The sequence below is a fragment of the Tenrec ecaudatus genome, chromosome X (genome assembly GCF_050624435.1).
Source record: "Tenrec ecaudatus isolate mTenEca1 chromosome X, mTenEca1.hap1, whole genome shotgun sequence".
NCBI lineage: Eukaryota > Metazoa > Chordata > Mammalia > Afrosoricida > Tenrecidae > Tenrec > Tenrec ecaudatus.
Window position 1 is genome coordinate 20,625,831 of NC_134548.1, and position 12,184 is coordinate 20,638,014.

A 12,184-nucleotide genomic window follows, 5' to 3' on the forward strand; every position below is an offset into this window, starting at 1 on the left:
TACAAAAATCCATATCCTGGCTTTGTTCATGCCCCTTCATCCTGTATGATATTTTCATTGGAGGAAGTGGGATGAAGAGTACATCAGGACTTCTCCACTCAGTTCGCAAGTTCTTGTGAGCCTAACATTACTTCAAAGTAAAAAGCTGCGAGAGATCCTTCCTAGAATGAGTGGGGGGGGGGGGTTGTTTTCCATCATCATCATCCAATAAACTGGCTCCATCATTCATTTGGAGGGAGGTCTTTGGACGGTCAAAGCAAAGGATTGACAGGTATGGATTTGTGTTTTAAGAAAACAAATCTGGTGGAAGTTTGGACCAGAGGCTGAAAAGAGGGAAAAAATTAGTGAGGAGTGGGTTTCTGTTGTCCAGATAGATGCTAAGGACTAGAACCAGTAGATTGATGCCATGGCTGCAACAATGGTCTCAAACCTAGGAACAGCTGTGAGGAGGATTCGGGAACCGGCAGTGTTTCATTGAGTTCTCCATAGGGTCACTGTGGGTCTGAACCGACTCAATGGCACCTAACAACAATAACAGAACCCAATCAGCAGCAATGGAAGTGGGGCAGAAAAGGCTGCATTTGACAGGATTTTGAACCACGGTTGTGTGTCATAATTATTGAGGTCTCAACCAGAGATGCTGATTTAACTTTGTGTAAGAGGGTCCAGACACCGCACCGGAGTTTGTAAGTTCTTCTGGTGGTTCAAATACTGCTGAGTCACAGGTTCAGGGCGGAGGTGGGGGAGCTTGAGTGAATACTGCTGAGTCACAGGTTCAGGCAGAGGAAGCAGGAAGTTCAAAGGAAGCCCCAGAAGTTTCCAAGGCAATGATGCCGGGAGCTAGCATAGGAGGAGGAAGAGGCCTAGAAGGACTGGTGATGATAAGTTAGGGAGGTAGGTCTCTCTTTCCTGCTTCTTTTATGTGGAGTCAAAGTGTAAACTTTTAAATTAAAGCATGTTAAGTCATAATCCTTATGACCTACCTATCTTTCCAAAGCCTATCTAAAGGAGAGTATTTCTAAAAGAAAACTGTACTTCAGTAGTTTGCGACCAAAACATAGTATTTAAGCTATTATTTAACATAGTATTAATTTATTATTTAAGCTACCATTTAACCTATTATTAACATATTTTTAAAATCACTTCCTGCCAAACTTAAAAGTATTTATACATGCAAATTTTATTCAGTAAGTGGACGTCCTAATAGTCTGTGGACTCTTTGAGTTACCTAGTGCTGCTGTAACAGAAATACCCCAATAATCTACTTTAACAGTCATCTACTTTATTATAATTCAGGAGGTTGTCACTGTTGTTGAGTTGGTTCTGACTCATAGCAACCCTACAGGACAGAGTCAGACCTGCCTGAGGATTTCTGAAACTGTAACACTTTCCAGGAGGAGGCTGCTTTTCTTTCTCCTGGGCATTGGCTGGTGGGCTCAAACTGCTGACCTTGTGGTTTGGTTAACAGCTCTCAGCATAACCCACTGCACCACCAGTTTAGGAGACTGGACATCCAAATTCAAGGTGCCACCCTGCTAGGGAAAGGCTTCTCTCTTGTCAACATCTGTGGGCCCAGCATGCCTTGTAGATCTCCACATGTCTTGCTATCAGTCTTCCATTGGGTCTAGGAGGTTCTTAGCATAGAAATGCCAGGTCCAAAGTGTGTGTTCCACTCCTGGCTCTTCCTTCTTATTGGTACTGAGGTACCACCTTCTCTGCTCATTTCTCTCTCCTTTCAGCTCTTATACAAGAAACGATGCTACAGACAGCACCTCAGGGAAACGTCCCTTAGATCAGATCAGGGTGGTGCTGTCAGGTGAGTGTTGGATTACTGACTGGAATGTTTGCAGTTCAAAGCCAACAACTGTTCCATGGGAGAAAGATGAGGTTATCTGCTTCTGTCATGATGTACCGTCTCGGAACCCCTCTATGAGTTTCTATGAATCAGAATTGACTCAATGGCAATGGGTTCTAATCCCCTTAGAACTAACTGGCTGATCGCATCAGTTCAATTTGTCAGATCAATTACACCACCACATAGCTGCCAGATTACATCCTTGTATATCGTTCAAACCAAGGAGCATCATGGTTCCCCGAGTTGATACATATTTGAGGGGGTACATAATTCAATCCATGGCAGGAGCAAAGTGAAATTCTGTGTTTTTACTGCTATTAAAACTCCAACCAAATTCACCACCGTCGAGTCAACTCTGATGCACAACAACCCCATTTAGAGTTTCTGCGACTATACATCTTTACTGGAGTAGACAGGCCTTTGAACTACCGACCTCATAGTTAGCAGCACGATGCCTGACCCAGAGTCTCGTGAAAGTGTTTATATTTCAGAATGAGCTTCTCTTTAGCACTTGAAGGACATTTTAACCCCTTTCTTAACTTATAAAGAGAAGTCACAAAGCCAAGGCGTATCCATGGTGCTAATTCATGTTGTCTGCTGATGGCTGCCGTGGAGTCAATTCCAAATCATGATGACCTTGAGTGCCAAGGAGAACCCATAGGGTTTTCAAGACTGAGACCTTTCCCAAGCAGACCACCAGGCCTGTCATCTAAGGTGCCTCTGAGTGGGTCCAAAGTTCTAACTTTTCAGTTCATTCATGGTCTAGAGCCTAACCATTTGCACCATGCAGGAACTCCATTAAGGCCCAAGCACAACCTTACCTCGAATCAGCATATCACAAATGGAAGAGTTATTTGACATGTTTAAGATGAGATGAAAACCGTCAGATGCCATTTCCCGGGATACCGCTGTGCTCTGATCTATACATTTGGTTGCTGCTTCCTGCCAGCTCTGTTCTTTACCTGGTAACTGAGGAAAACGCCTAGGCCCATCCATCCATTTCTTCAATAAATCCCAACTTTGAGATCTGCAGGCAGGCTGGTTTAGATTGGTTCTGCTAAAGCTGCTTCAACCTGAAAGGGGAGCAAAGAAATGATAGACTTATGATGTAAAAATCAACTTCGAATTCCCAAGTCCTTTTCTTTCCCCAACCGCATTTATGCATAGCTGCCTGTTGATTCCCTGGAGAGAGGGGCTGGAAAAGCAGTGGGGGGGGGGAGGGGGTGATTTTGTTGTGTTCTCCATCAACGGCCTCCTTCATTTTGCTGACACAAAGGTGGATATATTCATTCAAACAAGCACCTATTCCCACATGTTCTGGTTGGTCTTGTTTGGATCTTAGGGGTTTGTTTTATTTATTGTCCCCCTCCCCACCTCCTGACTGTTGATGAGCTAGCAAGTACTTCTTGGCTTAATAACTTCTCTGTGATTAACTCGATTTTAGGACATGCCAAGGGGAAGTTTTTAACGCATGCTGGTGGTGCCAAGGAGGTTGATGTGAAGAGCGTGTGTTGGCTCACCCAGGATATTTTTGTTCTGTGAGTCTTGTGGGCCTATTCTTTGCCTTCGCTGTGCTTGGAGCTGCAGTATAACAATAAGTAAGACAGTTCTTGTCCTCAAAGAGCTGGAAGAAGACACCTTTATCATATGGCAAGCGATAGGCACACACAGAGACAGGCACACATACAGGGGACCAGGGCGGGCCTCATAACATTTTCAGGACAGGTTTCCTGGAAGAGGTGATGCTCCAGCTGGGCCCGTTGCTTCTCAAAAGTCAGCCATCCTAGGCAGGAGGCCTGGGAATTACCATTTGAGCAAGTGTCTTCTCAGCAGCCTCTCCCCCACCCCATCCCCACATCGGACATGGGTCTAAAATGTACCCTGAAGACCCTGCCTGCCTCACATCAAACGCACGCCTGCAGCACAGCATTTTGAGTATACCTTGCCAGCAGTTCTTTCCCCACAAAGAGCCATTGATGCTTTCCACAAAGAATACCAAGCCCACAGCAAACCCCCTTGCCCCCCGGGTCCTTTCCAATTCCCAGAAGCTGTGCCAAGGCTTGCCGAGCCTGGGAATCTTGATGAGAACGGACAGCCTCATCTTGCTCCAGAGGAGGGGCTTGTAGACTTAAACCACTGAGCGGTCAGTTCCCAGCCTGATTCTTCACCCACTGGGCTCCCGGGCTCTAAGCATCCAGGAGAGAGGCAGTTTCCCTGTGGCAGTCACGTCACTCGATCATCCGGAATGGAAAGCGACTTGTGGCGGTAAATTAAGCATCGTAGTGTGTCTCCTGCAGGAACCCTGGTGGTACAGTGGTTAAGCACCTGAAAAGTTGCGGGTTCAAACCTACCAGCCACCCCACTGGAGAAATGTGGCGTCGGCTTCCATAAAGATGACAGCCTTACCTTGCTAGAGTCATGGTTTCCTGCGGTTGGAAGAGCTGGCATGGGGAGCTAATGAGTACAAGAAAGAAGAAAGGGCTCTAAAATTGTGGTAGGATTGCACAACTCTGTTAACTATATTTCACCTCTTGAATTGCATGACGTGTGAATTACACGTCGATCACACTTCAAATTAAATTTGTTTAAAAAAAAGATCGCAGCCTTGGACACTCCATGAGGCAGCTCTCCCCTGCCCTACAAGGTGACTAGGAGTTGCATCAGCTCAATGGCAATGGGTCTGGGTCTGGGCAAAGATGCCAGTTTGGCGGCCTGATTGACATGTGGAGCAGCTCCAGTACTGACTGAGCACTTGTGGTGGGTCCTCTGCCAGCACTTGATCTCTCTTGTCTCATTCAGGAATTAACAACGCTACCAGGCAGAAATCCCATTTTGGTGCTAAGGAAACAAGGAAAGGGCATTTGCTCATGTCTATCAGATAGTAACTTAGTTCCGTATGAACACTCGTCCACGTGGCTCCAATGCCTTGTTTGTTCTAGCTTGCCTGGCTGCCTTGGGGGCGCTTCTTTGTTACATTCTTTATAGTCAAGTCTTGATCGTTTTTAATAAGTAAATAAGGGGAAACAAGCAAGGAACAAATAACCCAATGGCAAAATGAGCAAAGGGCTTGAATATGCACGTAACACAACAAAATAGCCAGATGGTTAATGAGCCTGTGTTTATCTTCATGGGAATGCAAATTAAAATCAAAATGCTATACCACTACACACCCACTGGAATGGCTGAAATGTAACAGGGCTGCTTCACATGCGTTGCTGTGGATGTACAGCAGCCAGAATGTTTGGGCATTGCGAATGGTACAACCACTTTGGAAAATGGAACCGGAATATAAGCCTATTGCATTGTCCAAAAATCCCACTCCTAGGTCTGTACACCCCATTGTATGCGGAGCTAGCGCCTACTGGTTCCTGAGCTACTCATGTCCCCTTGATAACTTGAAACTGGCCGTGGTATTTACAAATGCATACACATCAGACCTATTTTTGTTGTTGAACTGATTGTTAAATGTATGCATATTATACCACAATAATGAATAGTATACATACACACACACAATACCAGTATTCCACTGTATATACCAGAGGTAAATGAGTACATATGTCTACAAAAACATATATTCAAAGTGTCTATAGCACTTTTATTTATTAGAGACCCAACCTGTAAACAACCCAAAGGTTCACCATCAGAAGGATGGAAAAATAAATGGTGGTGTCTTCATACCGTAATTGGAATATTCCACAGTACTACTAATAAAGTAAGCCTATAAAAATAACAAACTGCAGAGAAACATTTTTAAAATGTATGAATCTCACAGGCAGGAGGTTGAGTAAAAGAACCAACCAAAACCAAAGCCTACCATTATCAGGGGGATTCCAACTTCATAGTGCCTCAGGAGCACAGAGTAAAACTGCCTCACAGGGTTTCCAAGGCTGTAAATCCTTAGGAAAGCAGACTGCCACATGCTTCTCCTTTGGAATGACCATAGGATCAAACTACCAACTTTTTAGTTAGCAGCTGAGCCCCTTAACCATGACACCACCGTGGCACCTTTTGAGTTAAAGAAGCCCGACACAAAAGAGCACCTACCACATGATTTCATTCATTGAAAGCTAAGAACAAATAAAACTAATCAACATGGATGGAATTCAAAACGGCTTTCTTCTGGAGTGGGGGTGGGAGTTTTGACTGGGGAGGGTACATTCATGGTATTGTAGATGTTTTATGCTCAGGCCTGGGCAGTATTGCTATAGTTATATACAGGTAGACTTGAACTGTAGACTTAAGACTTGTGCACTTTATAATATGCATATTATGCCACACTAATTCAGAGTACGCATACACAAACACTCATACATACACACAGAGACTCACACACATTCTATTCGTTGATGCTATCATTAAGGTCGAAGAGTTAGAGTCTCGCCCCAGCAGGGCAGAACATCCACCAATGGTGAGTACCAACAAGAAGAAAGGCAAGCTGATCTTGGCAAACCAATCAGGCTTAGTTTTGCTGGCATCCAAGTGTCATCCTGGGGAATTTCAACACCTGGACTGGCAGCATTGCTGATGCATGGAGAATTTGCCTCCACCATCACATACACCCTAGGCACATCGCTGCGTGGGCAGGAATCCAGTGAACATATCAACTGTCTCTCCCACACACCTACCACCACAGCAGCAGTAGTTCAGAAATACACAGATAGAGGACTCTCATCCAACTTGGGCAATATTCCAGCATTTGCTATCAACAGAGAACACCGAAGCCTGAAACCTTACCTGCTGAGATGTTCCAGAAGCATGCATTGAGACTGCTAACTTTGTCTCTGAGCATTTTCTCAAAATACAATAAAATCCAAAGAAGCGTTGGCTTCTTTTTTTGTCAGCCAGAAGAAAGATGAGAGATCACATCATCTCACAATGCTCCATTCCTGGCAGGAAGGAGGCTGAAACCCTTCTCGAGGGGCTAGGGTGTACTCCTGTAATGAGGGGAATCTCGCTCCAACACGTGACTAACCTGAAGGCTTAATCAAAAGACTAGACTATGCCCCAAGTGAGAGAGAAATGCAGACAATAGCATCCGGTCATCGACAGTCATGAACTTATCAAAACCACTTGAGAAGTGTTCATTGAATACCTACTGTGTGTACATTGGCATCGCAGAAAGCGATGTGGGCCGTGAGAGGCCTGAAGATGAAGAGAAGTTCACAAGATCATACTGTAACCCCTATGGGTTACTTTTGTTTGTTCTTACATTTTTTGAACACACAGGATATTGGGAGTTGGTTTTAGAAGGTGCTTTTAGATTGTGGGGAAATTCTTGTCTTCCAAAGACTTTGATTGTCATTGGCTAATGCCTCAGTTTGGATTCCTCGGAAGCAAACCCTGAAATAAGAAACCAAGTCAAACCTATTGGGGAGGTGAAGGGCAACCAGAGGGGAGCACAGGGTGAGAGAGAAAGGCAAAGGAGCTTATAATGAGTGTGCACTAGAGCAGGCGCCCAATGTGAGTGAGCGGAGTGCAATCTGGCAGGAAAAACTCTGAGAACCACTTAAAACACACTCATCTCAGATTTATTTCATCCATGGGGAGGAAGCTGGGTATGTATACAGCAACTCCCATCTGTCATTGGTTGAGGCTGCTCCCCAGGGGTCTCAATTCCCTAGCAGCCAGGACTGGCAGCCAGATGGCAAAGAGGGCTCTCAGATTTTAAAAAAAATGTGGATGCTGGCATTTGGAAGTCAGGCAAATGTACATTCAAGAGGTAAGGGCGAGAAGGGCCTCAACAATATCTGTTACAGAGGAACATGAAGCAACTGGCCAGGCATGTCTCCACGTGTATCATCTATGACAGCATGTTACAAGTATGTATACAGAACAGCGAAAGGTCAAACCTTGACGAAATGTATATGGAATGGTAATATTGAAATCTGAGAACGGCAGCCCAAATGTTTGATCAGTACTGTGGAGCTTAAAGTTGTCATCCATTTCTGCTAACTGGTTTACTCTGCCCTAAGCTATCCAACTCAATAACAAGCTTTCTACCATTGAACCAATGCTGACTCAGAGCAACCCTGTAGGTCAGGTAGAACTACCCCTGTGAGTTTCCGAGACAGGAACTCTTCATGGAAGTAGCAAGTACTGCCTGTTTTCCTTAAGCTTCCAAGATCTATTTTTTTTTAAGTAGCGACATCTCCACTCTCCAGGCTTTCCAATCCATCTAGCACCAACGCCAGAGTGAGCTTCCCAAGCCACAATTAGAATAATTTCATGCCCGATTTAAAACCCTTCATTGGCTCCTAGTTGCCTACAGAATAGTTCCTGTCTTGCAAATTTGGAGGACAAGGTTTGTATGAGTGAACCTTGCCTGAGTCTTCAGATTTCCTCTTGCTTCTCCCCACAGCCGAGTTACTTCTGTTTCCCTTTGGAACATTTCTGAGTCCCTGGGACTTTGTCTATGTTTTGAACATTCATCTGGCACATCTGTCCATGGCTTCCACATCCCCGGGCGTTAGCCCAAGGTCAACTACTTATCCTTCCAGCCTTAATTTAGACATTACTTCCTCCAAGAAGTAGTTCCTACTACCCACAAGGCTAGCACAGATGTGCCTCCCTTAACATCCTTAACTTCTTTCATTTTAGAACTCTGTGCAGGTGTGGCAATCGTCTTGTTGCTTGTTTTTATCTCCTATGGTTGGATGTGATGGAAAATTTGCTAATCTACCCTCACACCTATAGCCACTGAGGCCGTTTCAACCTATATGGACCCCAAAGTGAGAAGAACTCCTCAGAGTTTCTAAAACTGTAAATCTTTATGGGAGCAACCTCATCTTTCTATCAGAGAGAAGTTGGTGGGTTTGAACTTCTGACATCACAGTTAGCAACCCAATCCTTAAACCACACTGCCACCAAGGCTTCTTGTATGTGTCTGGTAGGTGCCACCGAATAGGTTCCTACTCTTAGTTACCCTGTATACAACATAATGACACATTGACTGGTCCAGAACTTCCTCACAATTGTTCTTATGTTTGAGCCTGTTGTTGCAGCCAATGGGTCAATCCATTTCATCGACAGCCTTCCTCTTTTTCATTGCCCCTCCACTTTACTAAGCATGGCATCCTTCTCCAGAGGCTGGTCTCCCCTGGTCACATGTCCAATGGACATGAGACCAAGTCTTACCATCATTGCCTCTAAAGAGCATTCTGGCTGTACTTCCAAGACAAATATTTGTTCTTTGGGTGTTCCATGGCACTTTCAATATTCTTAGCCAACATTATAGTTCAAACGCATCAATTCTTATTGAATAATGTCTTCCTTACTCAATGTGCAACTTTCACAGAAATATGAGGTGATTCAAATATGACGTGCACCTTAGTCCACAAAGTAACCTCCATGGTTTTCAACACTTCAAAGAGGTCTTGTGCAAAAGATCGACCCAATGTGATGCCTCCTTTGATCTCTTCCATGAATGTTGATGGTAGATCTAAGAACAAGAAGAAATCTTTGACAACTTCAGTCTTTTCTCTGCTTATCGTCATGTTACCTATTGGTCCAGTTGTGAGGATTTTTATTTTCTTTACATTGAGTTGTCATCCATAGTGAAGGCTTCAATCTTTGACCTTCATCAGCAAGTGCTTCATGTTCTCCTCACTTCCGGCAAGTAAGGTTGTGCCATCTGCAGATCGCAGGTGGTTAATAAGCCATCCTCCAATCCTGATGCCAAATTCTTCTTCATATAATCCAGTTTCTCTGATAATTTGCTCACCATGTGGATTGAATAAGTGTGGTGAGATGTGTGCAACCCTGGTGCAGTATTCCCTGTCTATAAACAAGTCCAGGAGAGCCAAATATGACCTTGAGTATATCCCACACATATATCAAGAACAGAGTTGATGCATTCAGTACTAATGACAGAAGATCTGATGAGCAGTGGGAAGACATCAAGGTCAAAAGCAAACAGCTATGAAATACAACAGGAAGAAAGAAGAGACCAAAATGGATGTCAGATGAAACTCTGAAACTTGCTCCTAATCATAGAGTAGCCAAGACTAATGGAAGAAATGAGGTCAAAGAGCTGAACAGAAAATTTTGAAGGACAGCTCAGGAAGACACAGTAAAAGATTACTTTGAACTGTGTTAAGGCCTATAGTTGAAAACCAAAAAGGAAGAACACATTCAGCCTACCTTAAACTAAAATAACTGGGGGGGGGGGAAATCAAGCCTCGAGTTACAATACTGAAAGATTCTAGGGGCAAAATATTGAATGATGCAGGAAGCATCAAAAGAAGATGGAAAGAGTGCACAGCGTCACTGTAGCAAAAGGAATTATCAACATTCAAACATTTCAGAAAGTAGCATATGAGCGAGAACCAATGATACCAAGGTTCAAGCAGCACTGACAGCACTCACCAAAGCAAGTCTCCAGGAATTGATGGGATACCAAATAAAATGTTTCAACAAGCTGATGAAGCACTGGGAGCACTCACTTGTCTATGCCAGGAAATTTGAAAGACAGCTACTTGGCCAAATGACTGGAAGAGAGCCATATCTGTACTGATTCCAAAGAAAGGTGACCCAACAGAATGCTCAAATTCTAGCACAATATCATTGATATGACGTGCAAGGAAAATTGTGATGAAGATCATCCAACAACAGTTGCAGCAGTACAATGATGAGGAGCTGCCAGAGGTTCCGGCTGGATTCAGAAGAGGACATGGAACGAAGGATATCATTGATGATGTCGGATGGATCTTGGCAGAAAGCTGAAAATACCAGGAAGATAATTACTTGTGTTTCGTTCACTATATAAATGCATTCAATTGTGTGGATCATAATAGATTATGGATAGATAGTCTTGAGAAGAGTGGGGATTCCAGAACACTTCAATGTGCTCATGTGGAACCTGTACATGGATCGAGGTAGTTGTATGAACAAAACAAGGGAATATTGCATAGTTCAAAATTAGGAAAGGGCTCCTTACAATTATTAACATTCTCTGACTGGATGGGTAAGACTGCTGTCCCTCATCTGGCTCTAACTGTGTATATCATTGCATACAACACAACTGCTACACACACTATTGCACACATTCACCCTTGAATCCCTCCTGCCCACACACGTACTACACCCAGCATACCAAACTTCCAGAACACCTCTTGTCCCTTGTAGCTATTCCTATTGTAGCACTGTAACACTTTGCTTCACTGTGTAACCAATACCTAGGACGGAAGATCCCCCATAAGTTCTTAAGTTTCTTGAGTGTAAAATCATGCCCCAATGTTCTGATCTCCTTGGGGGTTAGTTAATGCTGAGCATAGTCTAGATATTTGTTGACTAAATGGATCGTGGCTGTATTTAATGATGAAGTGGAAAAGACTTGTTCTGCATGACCTCTAATGTGCAATAACTCAAAAAGACTCCAGCCTCCTGGTGGACACCCTCCTGTCCAGTCTTTGAACCCCAGCATAAACTTCACATCTGCAAGCCTTGAAACTTTTCAGCAGTCAAGTCTGTGAGCTACTGTCAACATTAAAGCAAGCTAGAATCCCCCAGAAGTGACACCTTGGGACCCTAAAAAATCTTTGCTCCTGGCTGGCTGAACTATTTTCCAAAGCTACATGTGCTTGAGTCAACTCAGTGGAAGCCATCTGTCAATTCTAGCAGGGCCGTTGTGCTGGGGGACGGTCGATGAAATAATCGGAGGGTGCCAGGAATGCACTCCACCACCTCAGCAGTGAGAGAACAGACCTGGGCTGCCGAAAGATGTGAGCTTTGAAATGGGGGGAAGGTAAAATGGCAAGGAGGTAGGTGTGGTTGCAAGTGGCTAGAGATGCAAAGACTTTTTCTTCTCTATATTTTTTGTAAATCATTTTATTGGGGCCTCTCACAACTCTTATCACAATCCATATATCCATAAATTGTATATCAAGCACATTTGTGCATTTGTTGCTATCATCATTCTCAAAACATTTGCTTTCCACTTAAGCCCTTGACATGAGCTCCTTAATTTTCCCCCCTCCCTTCCCACTCCCCCCTTCCTCATGAATCCTTGATAATTTATAAGTTATTTATTATTTTGTCATATCTTACCCTGTCTGACAGCTCCCTTCACCCAGTTTTCTGTTGTCCATCCCCCAGGGAGAAGGTTATATGTAGATCCCTGTAATGGTTCCCCCTTTCCACCCCACCCTCTCTCCACCCTCCCAGTACTGCCACTCTCACCAGTGGTCCTGAAGGGATCATCTGTCCTGAACTGTCTGTGTTTCCAGTTCCTATCTGTACCATTGTACATCCTCTGTTCTAGCCAAATTTGTAAGGCAGACTTGGGATCATGATAGTGGGGGAGGAGGAAGCATTTAGGAACTAGAGGAA

The 12,184-nt window shown here is 44.0% G+C and overlaps 1 protein-coding gene across 2 annotated transcripts in view; it reads left to right on the forward strand.

Moving 5' to 3' along the window:
* Positions 1-12,184, forward strand: part of PTCHD1 (patched domain containing 1) — a 68,598-nt gene that overhangs the window by 19,105 nt on the left and 37,309 nt on the right. Inside the window, exon 1 of one of the 2 annotated variants that reach the window (XR_012781154.1) lies at positions 796-894. The exons of the other annotated variant lie outside the window; for it this stretch is intronic. The gene's annotated coding sequence lies outside the window, so the exon portion shown is untranslated. Of the gene's footprint in view, positions 1-795; positions 895-12,184 lie in introns of those variants that run through there. 2 annotated transcript variants of the gene reach the window in all.